The sequence below is a fragment of the Cucurbita maxima genome, unplaced genomic scaffold (assembly GCF_002738345.1).
Source record: "Cucurbita maxima cultivar Rimu unplaced genomic scaffold, Cmax_1.0 Cma_Scf00054, whole genome shotgun sequence".
In the NCBI taxonomy this organism is placed as follows: domain Eukaryota; kingdom Viridiplantae; phylum Streptophyta; class Magnoliopsida; order Cucurbitales; family Cucurbitaceae; genus Cucurbita; species Cucurbita maxima.
In genome coordinates this window covers 331,631-341,437 of record NW_019272070.1, presented here as the reverse complement: position 1 = coordinate 341,437, position 9,807 = coordinate 331,631, and positions in this window count along the sequence as shown.

The following is a 9,807-nucleotide window of genomic DNA, read 5'->3' as shown; positions in this document are numbered from 1 at the left end:
GAATGAGTTGTGTGTAACTCTCTAGCTTTGTTTGGCAACACTCCTACTTCTGGGTGCTCTGTCTCATAAATTATTATAAATTATTATTAATTATTATTTAAATATATATAAATATATATTAAAATTAAAATAGTTTGGTATTTGCTTGCAAGCTTGGTGGCCTCCTCCTCATCGAGAATGGCTGCAAACCCATTTATATGGTTCTTATATGAGTAAAAAATTGCATCTTTTGCCTTCTCGTAACTGAAAAAATTTTCTATTTTTGTTAATTTAAAGTAATAATAATATAATAATAAAAAAAAAAAATCGAACTTCAACCTCCCCAAGAAGGATCCGAGAAATTTGTGATGAAAATCGACCGCTCTTTGAAGATTTACTGCTGATACCTCCAAACCATGTGAATGAGATCCTAATATCCTTCTTTGTAATTTTAAAATAGCATTAACACCTTCAAACTTTATAAAAAAAATAAAAATAAAATGTTCTTACAGTCAATATTAGACGAAAACCGACTTTATTGATCATCTCAATGTTTTTTAAGTATTTTTTAACCAAAAGTTTATGGTTATTAAATCTTATCTACACTGGATAGATCATGTACAAGCTTTTAATTTGTTATTTTTTTTCTATCTATTTAAGGATATTAATGTTAATTTTAAAATTAATTTTAGTTTTGTCTTTATTTTTAACTGCTTCAAAATCAACGGTCTGGATCTGGTAACGAAACTGATCACCGGGCTGACAAAAACTTGGATCTGTTTCAGCTGTATGATCTTCATTCGTTTACCATAACTCTGTGATTTGATTCCAAGTTTTTGGGAAATTTAATGAAAGCAAGTATAACTGTTCATATGATATAAATTTAGTTAGGAAATGTATTTTATATACAATCAATTTATTTTTTCTTTTTTAAGAATTGGTTGATACTATATTTTATCTTAAATCTCCACCAAAGAGTATCATACAATATTCCGTTGAGCAAAGTTTTCATAAGCATAACGACGTTCATAGTGTCCCAAATTTGTATGGCAGATTCTTTATTGGAACAGTCTCCACTAATATTACATGTCATGCATTTCATGTATTGAAAATTATAGTACCGTTCATACCAGAATTGTAACGGCCTAGATCCACCGCTAGCAAATATTGTTCTCTTTGGGCTTTCCCTTTCGGGCTCCCGTCAAGGCTTTAAAACGTATCTACTAGGAGAAGGTTTCCCTGCTCTTATAAATGGTGGTTTGTTCTTCTCCCCAACCAAGGTGGGACATCACAAGAATCATCTAGAAATATCACAAATATCATAAGCACAACACATCACATCATACCAAAGAGCGTACATTCACATTTCACAAGTTTACGTATTTAAGCATAACTGTCTAGCATACAATTTAATGACACGTGCGAATCCACGGTCATGTGCCAACATACAACATACAACATACAACGCGTAAGTTATGACGGGTGAGCCACTTACTTGGTAGGCCTTAGCCGGAGTACTCCCTAAAATTTAAACTTAAGCTCCTAGCTCCTCGTATACGTCCTACGCTTCTGTTGGTGGTTGTTCCTATTGGATCATTCGACACCTTCATTACTATTTCACAAACACAATTAATTTCCAACATAAATTGTGAAATACAGCCTTAAAATGATCTATTTTACCTTAAATGGGATCGAAATCAAGTCTGGGAGGGTCGGAACGGTGCTGAGCAGGTCAAAATAAGACTCCCGAGCCGAATAAGCCGCTGGAGCGGATTAGCAGCCGCCAGAGCCAACTAAGTCACACGAGCCAAGGGGAGTTTTGAGCCATATGCTGCCACGTGGTGCTACCAGAAGCGGCCGTGTGTGGTAGCCGAAGTCGGGCCTAGGCATGGGTTTTTGAGTTGTAGTCGCGAGTTTGGGCTGGAGTGGGTTGGACTCAGTTCGGGTCGCGGGGTCCGGACCTCGAGTCGGACTTCGACTTCTTCGCCCAATTATTCGAAATTTTTTAGATTTCTCTCTCTCTCCTCGGTAACGCCATTTCCAATGTCTGTTTTCCTCCTTTTCCTTTCATCCCATTTATGGTATTATTTTGGCTTGAAAAGAGACTCCCAAAACTTAGAGATTTCGAAAACTCGATGTTTTGTCTTCCTTCTCTAACGGTGTACGACGTGTAATCAACATCGAAATCTATCCCTGGTGTGAGTAAATGTCTCTGGGATTATTTCCGTGGTGTAGATTAGAGGTTTCAAAGTCGATTTCATATGGTTTGGCTTCGCCAGAGTGTCGTCGGTTTCTTCCTCAAACTATCACGTTTTTACAAAAAATTAGACGCGTGTGAGAACAAAAACTTCGACGTTCGCCGGAGTTTTCGATCTCACCGATGACCGCGGATTTTTTTTTTTTTTTCTTATCTGATCCGTTACATTATCTACCCCTACAAAGAACTTTCGTCCTCAAAAGTCTCAATCTCTTAGATCAATTCGGGGTATTTTTCTTTTACTTCCTCTTTTCGTTCCTACGTCGCTTCCTCAGTTTGGTGATTTCGCCACAATACTTTGACGAAACCTATGTTTCTATTACATAAGTCTTTCACTTTTCGAGCTAGAATTTTAATCGGGTTCTCCTGATAACTTAAGCTTTCCCCGATCTCGAGGGGTTGGTAGTCTATCACGTGCGTAAGGTCTATAATATATTTCCTCAACATAGACACATGAAACACATCGTGTACGCTCAAGAGTGAAGGTGGTAGGCTAGTTTATATGCTACTGACCCTATTCTTTTTAGGATTTTGAAAGGTCCGATAAAGTGGGGGCTTAGCTTTCCCTTACGCCCGAATCTTAGAACGCCTTTCATAAGAGTTACTTTTAGGAATACTGGGTCCCCCTCTTCGAACTCTAAGTTCCTACGCCTAACGTCGGCGTAACTCTTTTGCCTACTTTGTGCGGTGCGCATCCTTGCTCTAATTTTCTGTACTGCCTTGGGTCCTACCAATTCTCCTTCTCTTACTTCATCCCAGCACAATGGGGACCTACACCATTTTCCATATGACGCTTCAAACGATATCATCCCGATTGTTGCTTGAAAACTTTTGTTGTATGAGAATTCCATCAAGTGTAGTTTAGTGTCCGAACTCCCCATGAAATCCATAACACATGCTCGAAGCATGTCTTATAGGATTTGGTTAAATCATTCCGTTTGGCCATCAGTTTATGGGTGGAAGGCAATGCTAAAGTCGAGGCAGGTACCCAACGCTTTTTGAAATCCGCGCCAAAAGGCCGACGTAAAACGTGGGTCTCGATCCGACACTATTGATATCGGGACTCCATGCAACCTCACAATTTCTTTCAGATACCGTTGAGCCCAATTATCTACTGTATATGTTGCCTTACCCGCTAGAAAGTGTGCCGACTTTGTCAGTCGATCGAAAATTATCCAAAATACTGTGTAACCCTTTAGTGTCTTGGGTAAGCCTACTATGAAATCCATAGCAATATTTTCTCATTTCCATTCTGGTATACTTAGAGGTTGTAGTAGTCCAGTGGTTTTCTAGCTAGGGGCTTTTACTTGTTGGCACACCAGAACATTTACTCACGTATTCCGCGATATCCTTTTTCATACTCCGCCACCAGAAGTGTTGTTTCAGATCTTGATACATCTTTGTACCACCTAGATGTATCAAGAAGGGTGGGTTGTCTGCTTCAGTTAGGATTTCATTCTTTATTTTGCTCACAACTGGGACACATAAACGTCCTTGACATAGTAGTCCATCATCTGTTGACTTAGAAAAATCGTCCACTAGGCCTAGTGTCAACTGATTGAGGCTTTTGTTTAGGTTAGGGTCCTCACGTTGTGAGTCTACGATCCTCTGTTTGAGCGTGGGACGCACTGTCAGTCGCGCTATTTCGGCTGTAACCTCCTTGGTTACTACCGCTATGTCAGCTCGTTCGAAATTAGCTCGCACTCGTGGCTCCCTTGTGATGAGGGCCGACGAGTGTACTGTTTTTCGACTTAGTGCATCAACAACTACATTTGCTTTTCCAAGGTGGTACTGGATAACTATGTCGTAATCTTTTACCAGCTCTATCCATCTACGTTGTCTTTTCACCATACAGGTAGTGTCGCCAAATATTTTAGACTTTTAAGGTCAGTAGAAATTTGGGTCTTTTCGCCATACAGGTAGTGTCGCCAAATTTTTAACGCGAACACCACTGCCGCCAACTTCAAATCGTGTGTAGGATAGTTTTTCTCATAATCTTTTAATTGGCATGACACATATGCAACCACCTTGCCATGTTGCATCAGTACACAACCTAGCCCCTTTTTGGATGCATCACTGTAAATCACGTATCCCGCAAAACTTTTTAGGATCGTGATCACTGGGACGGACACTAATATTTGTTTTAGATCCTGAAAGCTAGCCTCACAAGTATTGTTCCATACGAAAGGTACACCCTTTTTTGTCAATTGGGTGAGAGGCGAGGCTATTCTACCAAAGTCTTGGACAAACCTTCGATAGTATCCTGTCAATCCCAAGAAACGTCGTATCTCGGTGACCGTAGTTGGGCGTTTGCATTTCATGACGCCTTCTATCTTGGTGGGATCTACTGAAATTCCGTCTTTAGACACTACGTGTCCCAAGAACGAAACCTGTCATAGCTAAAATTCGCATTTAGAGAATTTTCCATACAACTTGTGTCCGTCTTTTACTCTATTTTCAATAACCAAGTCTACTTCTACTAGGGTACCAACCGACAATACATACATTAAAGGTTCTACTACGAACCCTGCTTGACTAACAAATGCAAAAGAAACAAACGAATGGGTAGAACCCGAATCAAACAACGTCAATGCAAAGTGTCTTAGTATAGAAAGCATACTTGTCACCACGATGCCAGATGTTCCCGCCTCTTTACTGACGTTGCATACGACCTGGTCTGTGCGTGGGTTTGCATGGTGGGTTCCTAAATAACCACACCTCTAGGGGACCCATTGGGTTTCCCACGTCCATTCCAATACAGAATTGGGTCGTGTGACCTGCACGATCGCACCTGTAACATACCCTCTAGCCTGCCATACATCTGCCTCAATGTTGTTTCCCACATTCGTGACATAAGAGGTTTTTCTAATACTAAGTATCGAGGTACTAGAGGCGGAGCAGGTCGCCTGACCTGATGTCGAGGTCTCTGGAGTGGCGGTTGGAATTTCGTGGGTTCGGCCTCGACGGGACGTTTCTTTCTTTCAAATGTCGTTGGCTCTAAGTTTTTCTCCTCTGTTGGTTCCTTTAGGGCCTTGGCCGTCCTTAGGATCTCTTCGTAAGTTTTCGAGTTAAATGCCTCCAACATGTGGGTCTTCGGGTTCAACCCCAACACAAATTTCTCATCTGTTTTTCTTTAGTGTCTACTAGTGACAGTGCGAACCTCTTTAATCTCATGAATTCTTGATCATACTGATCCACAGTGTGTATGCCCTGGGTCACGTGGTTAAATTCTTGTTGTTTTTTTATACGGGTTTCCCATGGATAGTAGTATTTCAGGAAGGTTTCCTTAAAGGTTTCCCTCGTTGTGATCCCCTCTCTCAAGTTTTGTTATCTGCCCACCATACTTCTGAGTCCTTTTGCAGTACATATGTCGTGCACACTACTTTGTGGTCATTAGGGCACCTCATTTATTCAAAAGTCGTTTCCATGGGTTGCAATCCACATCTGAGCTATTGTGGGATCTTCCTTTGAACCGACGAACGGATAGGGGTCATACCGTCTGAAGTCTTTTAACCAATTTTTTCCCCTGTCCAGTTGCGGATTTTTGGCTGGTTGTGTAGCCGTCGCATTAGCTGGTTGTGTAGCCGTTGCATTGGCTGGTTGCGTGGCCATTGCTGCAACTTGTTGCGTAACTAACAATTATTGTGTGGCCAACATTGTTTGCATCGTCGTCTGGAGCGACTCCAAAACCATTCGCGTGGCAGGGTCCAATCCAGCTTGTGGTGCAACTTGAGGGGGCTGTGCACTTTCAAGAGGTAGTGTAGCTTGTGGGGGAGGTGCGTTTTCAGGAGGGGGTGCATCTTTTAGGGGAGGTGCGTTTTTTAGGAGGGGGTGCAGCTTGTGGAGGAGGTGCGTTTTCAGGAGGGGGTGCAACTTGTAGGAGGGGTGCGTTTTCAGGAGGGGGTGCAACTTGTAAGGGAGGTTCCCTCAGAGGTAATCCGAGTGCATAGGGTCTAGTAGTCGACCCTTCTTGGGATCTTTCGGCTTCTCTTCTTTCCCATCTCCTAATGGGAAGCCGTCCTCTCCCTCTCCTACCTCTTCTATGCAATGTGCGGCATGGTTCTAGAAACCAAGAAAATAATTCTATCCAAATCTATGATTTACTTGTAATATTACTTACATTCTACTATATAATTCAAGAAAATGAAACATAAATGTCGTAACATAACGACATGTATTGACACAAAATCACATCATAGCATAAGATCATATAATATCATGACCCCCAATATATAAAGCCAATCACATTAAATATATCACAAAAAACTAAAAATTGTCCTTCCCTCATCCTATCCAAGTTGTACCTGACAAAGACGGAGCATAGGCGATTGGACTGTGGTTTATCTTAATGTTTCACATTTAATGCTGAATTTACTTTAAATAGACTCTTATTATAAATGCAACATCAATCGGTTCTTTATTACCTCAAAAACAATGAATACAAGGAAAGAAAGAAAAAAAAAAACAACTCCGAACTAAATGTCTTATACTAACCTATGATTTATTAATGTGATTGTCAACCTATACTAGCCTATACTAATGATGCCAACGGGAATTCAACCTATACTAACATATTATACGAATGGAAATGAAATTCAACCTATATTAAACTCGTATACTACGAACAAAAACAACTATCCTATGCATGTGCCACGATCCAGGGATGTGAGATGCTGTCGTCGATCTCACATGGGTGTCATGCCTTTATTGAAAAATGCAATAGCACGAGGTTTGAGTATTTCTAGAATACTCAGTAAATGACCCCCTATCGGGGTTATGCAACAAGAACATGCAAAATGCTATGACGGGACCTATCAGTCTATTTTTTTTTTTTTCCTACGACACTTATTCTAATTGGGTAGCTTGGATGTGTACTGTATACTCTACACACAGCCCATACGTGCGAGTATGGGCTCACCAGTCAGCTCGCACACTGCTAGGCCCCTTTTCTTGTCGGGCGAGCCTTCTCTAGTAGCTCAACTTTTGCTGGACACCCATTAGAATTCGTAACCGTCATGGCAGCATTATGTAAAACATAACGATACTTCGCCTGCCTAATGGATGTACGCGTCCGTACCCTCGTGATGGAATAGGGGTACCCCCCTAATGCATGAGCACACATAATGCAAGAAGTCCCAACATTTTTCCATTTTCAACATTATTAAATATAAACCCGCTATCATTTTTCATGCATGTCATATCGTTTCTCATTTTTCAATCTACATATCATTCATAATTCTAACAGGGTTACATTTCATGTTATTTATCGTGATTACATGTCATACATTTCATGTTGTTTACATTCAAAATTATAGTACCATTCATATCAGAATCATCTAGAAATATCATAAACGTCATAAGCACAACACATCACATCATACTAAAGACAACGCGTTCACATTTCACAAGTTTACGTATTTAAGCATAATAGTCTAGCATACAATTTAATGACACGTGCAAATCCACGGGTACGTGCCAACATACAACGCATAACCTACGACGGGTGAGCCACTTACTTGGTAGGCCTTAGCCGAAGTACTACCTAAAATTTAAATGTAAGCTCCTGGCTCCTCGTATACGTCCTACGCTTCCGTTAGTGGTTGGTTCTGATTGAATCATTCGACACCTTCGTTAGTATTTCACAAACATAATTAATTTTCAACTTGGATTTATGAAATACAGCCTTAAAATGATCTATTTTACCTTAAACGAGTTCGAAATCAAGTCCAGAAGGGTTGGAATGGTGCATAATAGGTCAAAAATAGGATTCCCGAGACAAATAAACCACTAGAGCCGATTAGCCGCTGTCGGAGCCAACTAAGCAGTCGGAGCGGAGGGGAGTTTTGTGCCAGATTTGTTTGTTTGGGAGCCAATCATACAATATTCCGTCGAGCGAAGTTTCCATAAGCATAACGACGTTCATAGTGTCCTAAATTTGTTTGGCATCGTCTTTATTGGTTATTGGTGGCCGGTCTTTATTGGTTATTGGAACCGTCTCCACCAAAGACTAATTTCCCGATGTAATACAATATTCCTCTGAGGGTTCATAGTGTCCCAGAGAACAATCTCCACCAAAGACTATCATACAATATTTTGTTGAGCAAAGAAAATTTGCGATAAGCATAACGACGAACAATCTTCACCAAAGATAATTTTTCATAACCATAACGAAATTGCAATGTGGCTCTATACCAAATTAGGAACCACAAACCTCCATAATAGTATGATATTGTGCACTTTGGGCATAAGCTCTCATGACTTTACTTTGGTTTTTCCAAAAGGCGTCGATAGAGATAGTGTTATTTACCTATAAATACATGATCTTCCTCTTAATTAGCCAATGTGGACTACTCATTCATAATTTTTCAACATAATTAAGGTTCCAAGGGTGTTAAAAAAAACAAACACCTAATCAACCTAATTCACAATGTATCCAAGGGTGTTAAAAAAAACAAACACCTAATCAACCTAATTCACAATGTATCCAAGGGTGTTAAAAAAAACAAACACCTAATCAACCTAATTCACAATGTATATGTAATGACCCAGATCCACCGGATCAACCTAATTCACAATGTACATGTAACGACCCAGATCCACCGCTAACAGATATTGTCAATTAAGGACCCAGATCCACCGCTAACAGATATTGTCCTCTTTAAATTTTCAACACAATTAAGGTTCCTAATTCACAATGTACATGTAACGACCCAGATCCATCAACACAATTAAGGTTCCTAGATCCACCGGATCAACCTAATTCACAATGTACATGTAACGACCCAGATCCCCACCGCTAACAGATATTGTCCTCTTTAAATTTTCAACACAATTAAGGACCCAGATCCTCTTTAAATTTTCAACACAATTAAGGACCCAGATCCTCTTTAAATTTTCAACACAATTAAGGACCCAGATCCACCGCTAACAGATATTGTCCTCTTTAAATTTTCAACACAATTAAGGTTCCTAATTCACAATGTACATGTAACGACCCGGACCCAGATCCACCGCTAACAGATATTGTCCTCTTTAAATTTTCAACACAATTAAGGTTCCAAGGGATTTAAACGCGTCTGCTAGGGGAAACCTTTTGTTCTCCTCCCCATTAAGGTTCCAAGGGATTTAAACGCGTCTGCTAGGGGAAACCTTTTGTTCTCCTCCCCAACCAATGTGGGACATTACAATCCACCCCTCTTCGGGGCCCACGTCCTTACTGCACACCGCCTCGTGTCTACCCTCTTTGGGGAAGGGCGAGAAGGCTGGCACATCGTCCGGTGTCTGGCTCTGATACCATTTGTAACGACCCGATCCATCGCTAACAAATATTGTCCTCTTTGGGCTTTCCCTTTCGGGCTTCCCCTCAAGGCTTTAAAACGCGTCTGCTAAGGGAAGATTTCCACACCTATATATGGTGATTTGTTCTCCTCCCCAACCAATGTGGGACATCATAGTACAATTTATATTATGAACTTATTTAATTTGTGTTGAATTAAATAAATGAAAATTTTATGAATATGTTTTGTTCATGGATTCCTATAATAATAAAAAAAAAAAAAAAAAAAAAAAAA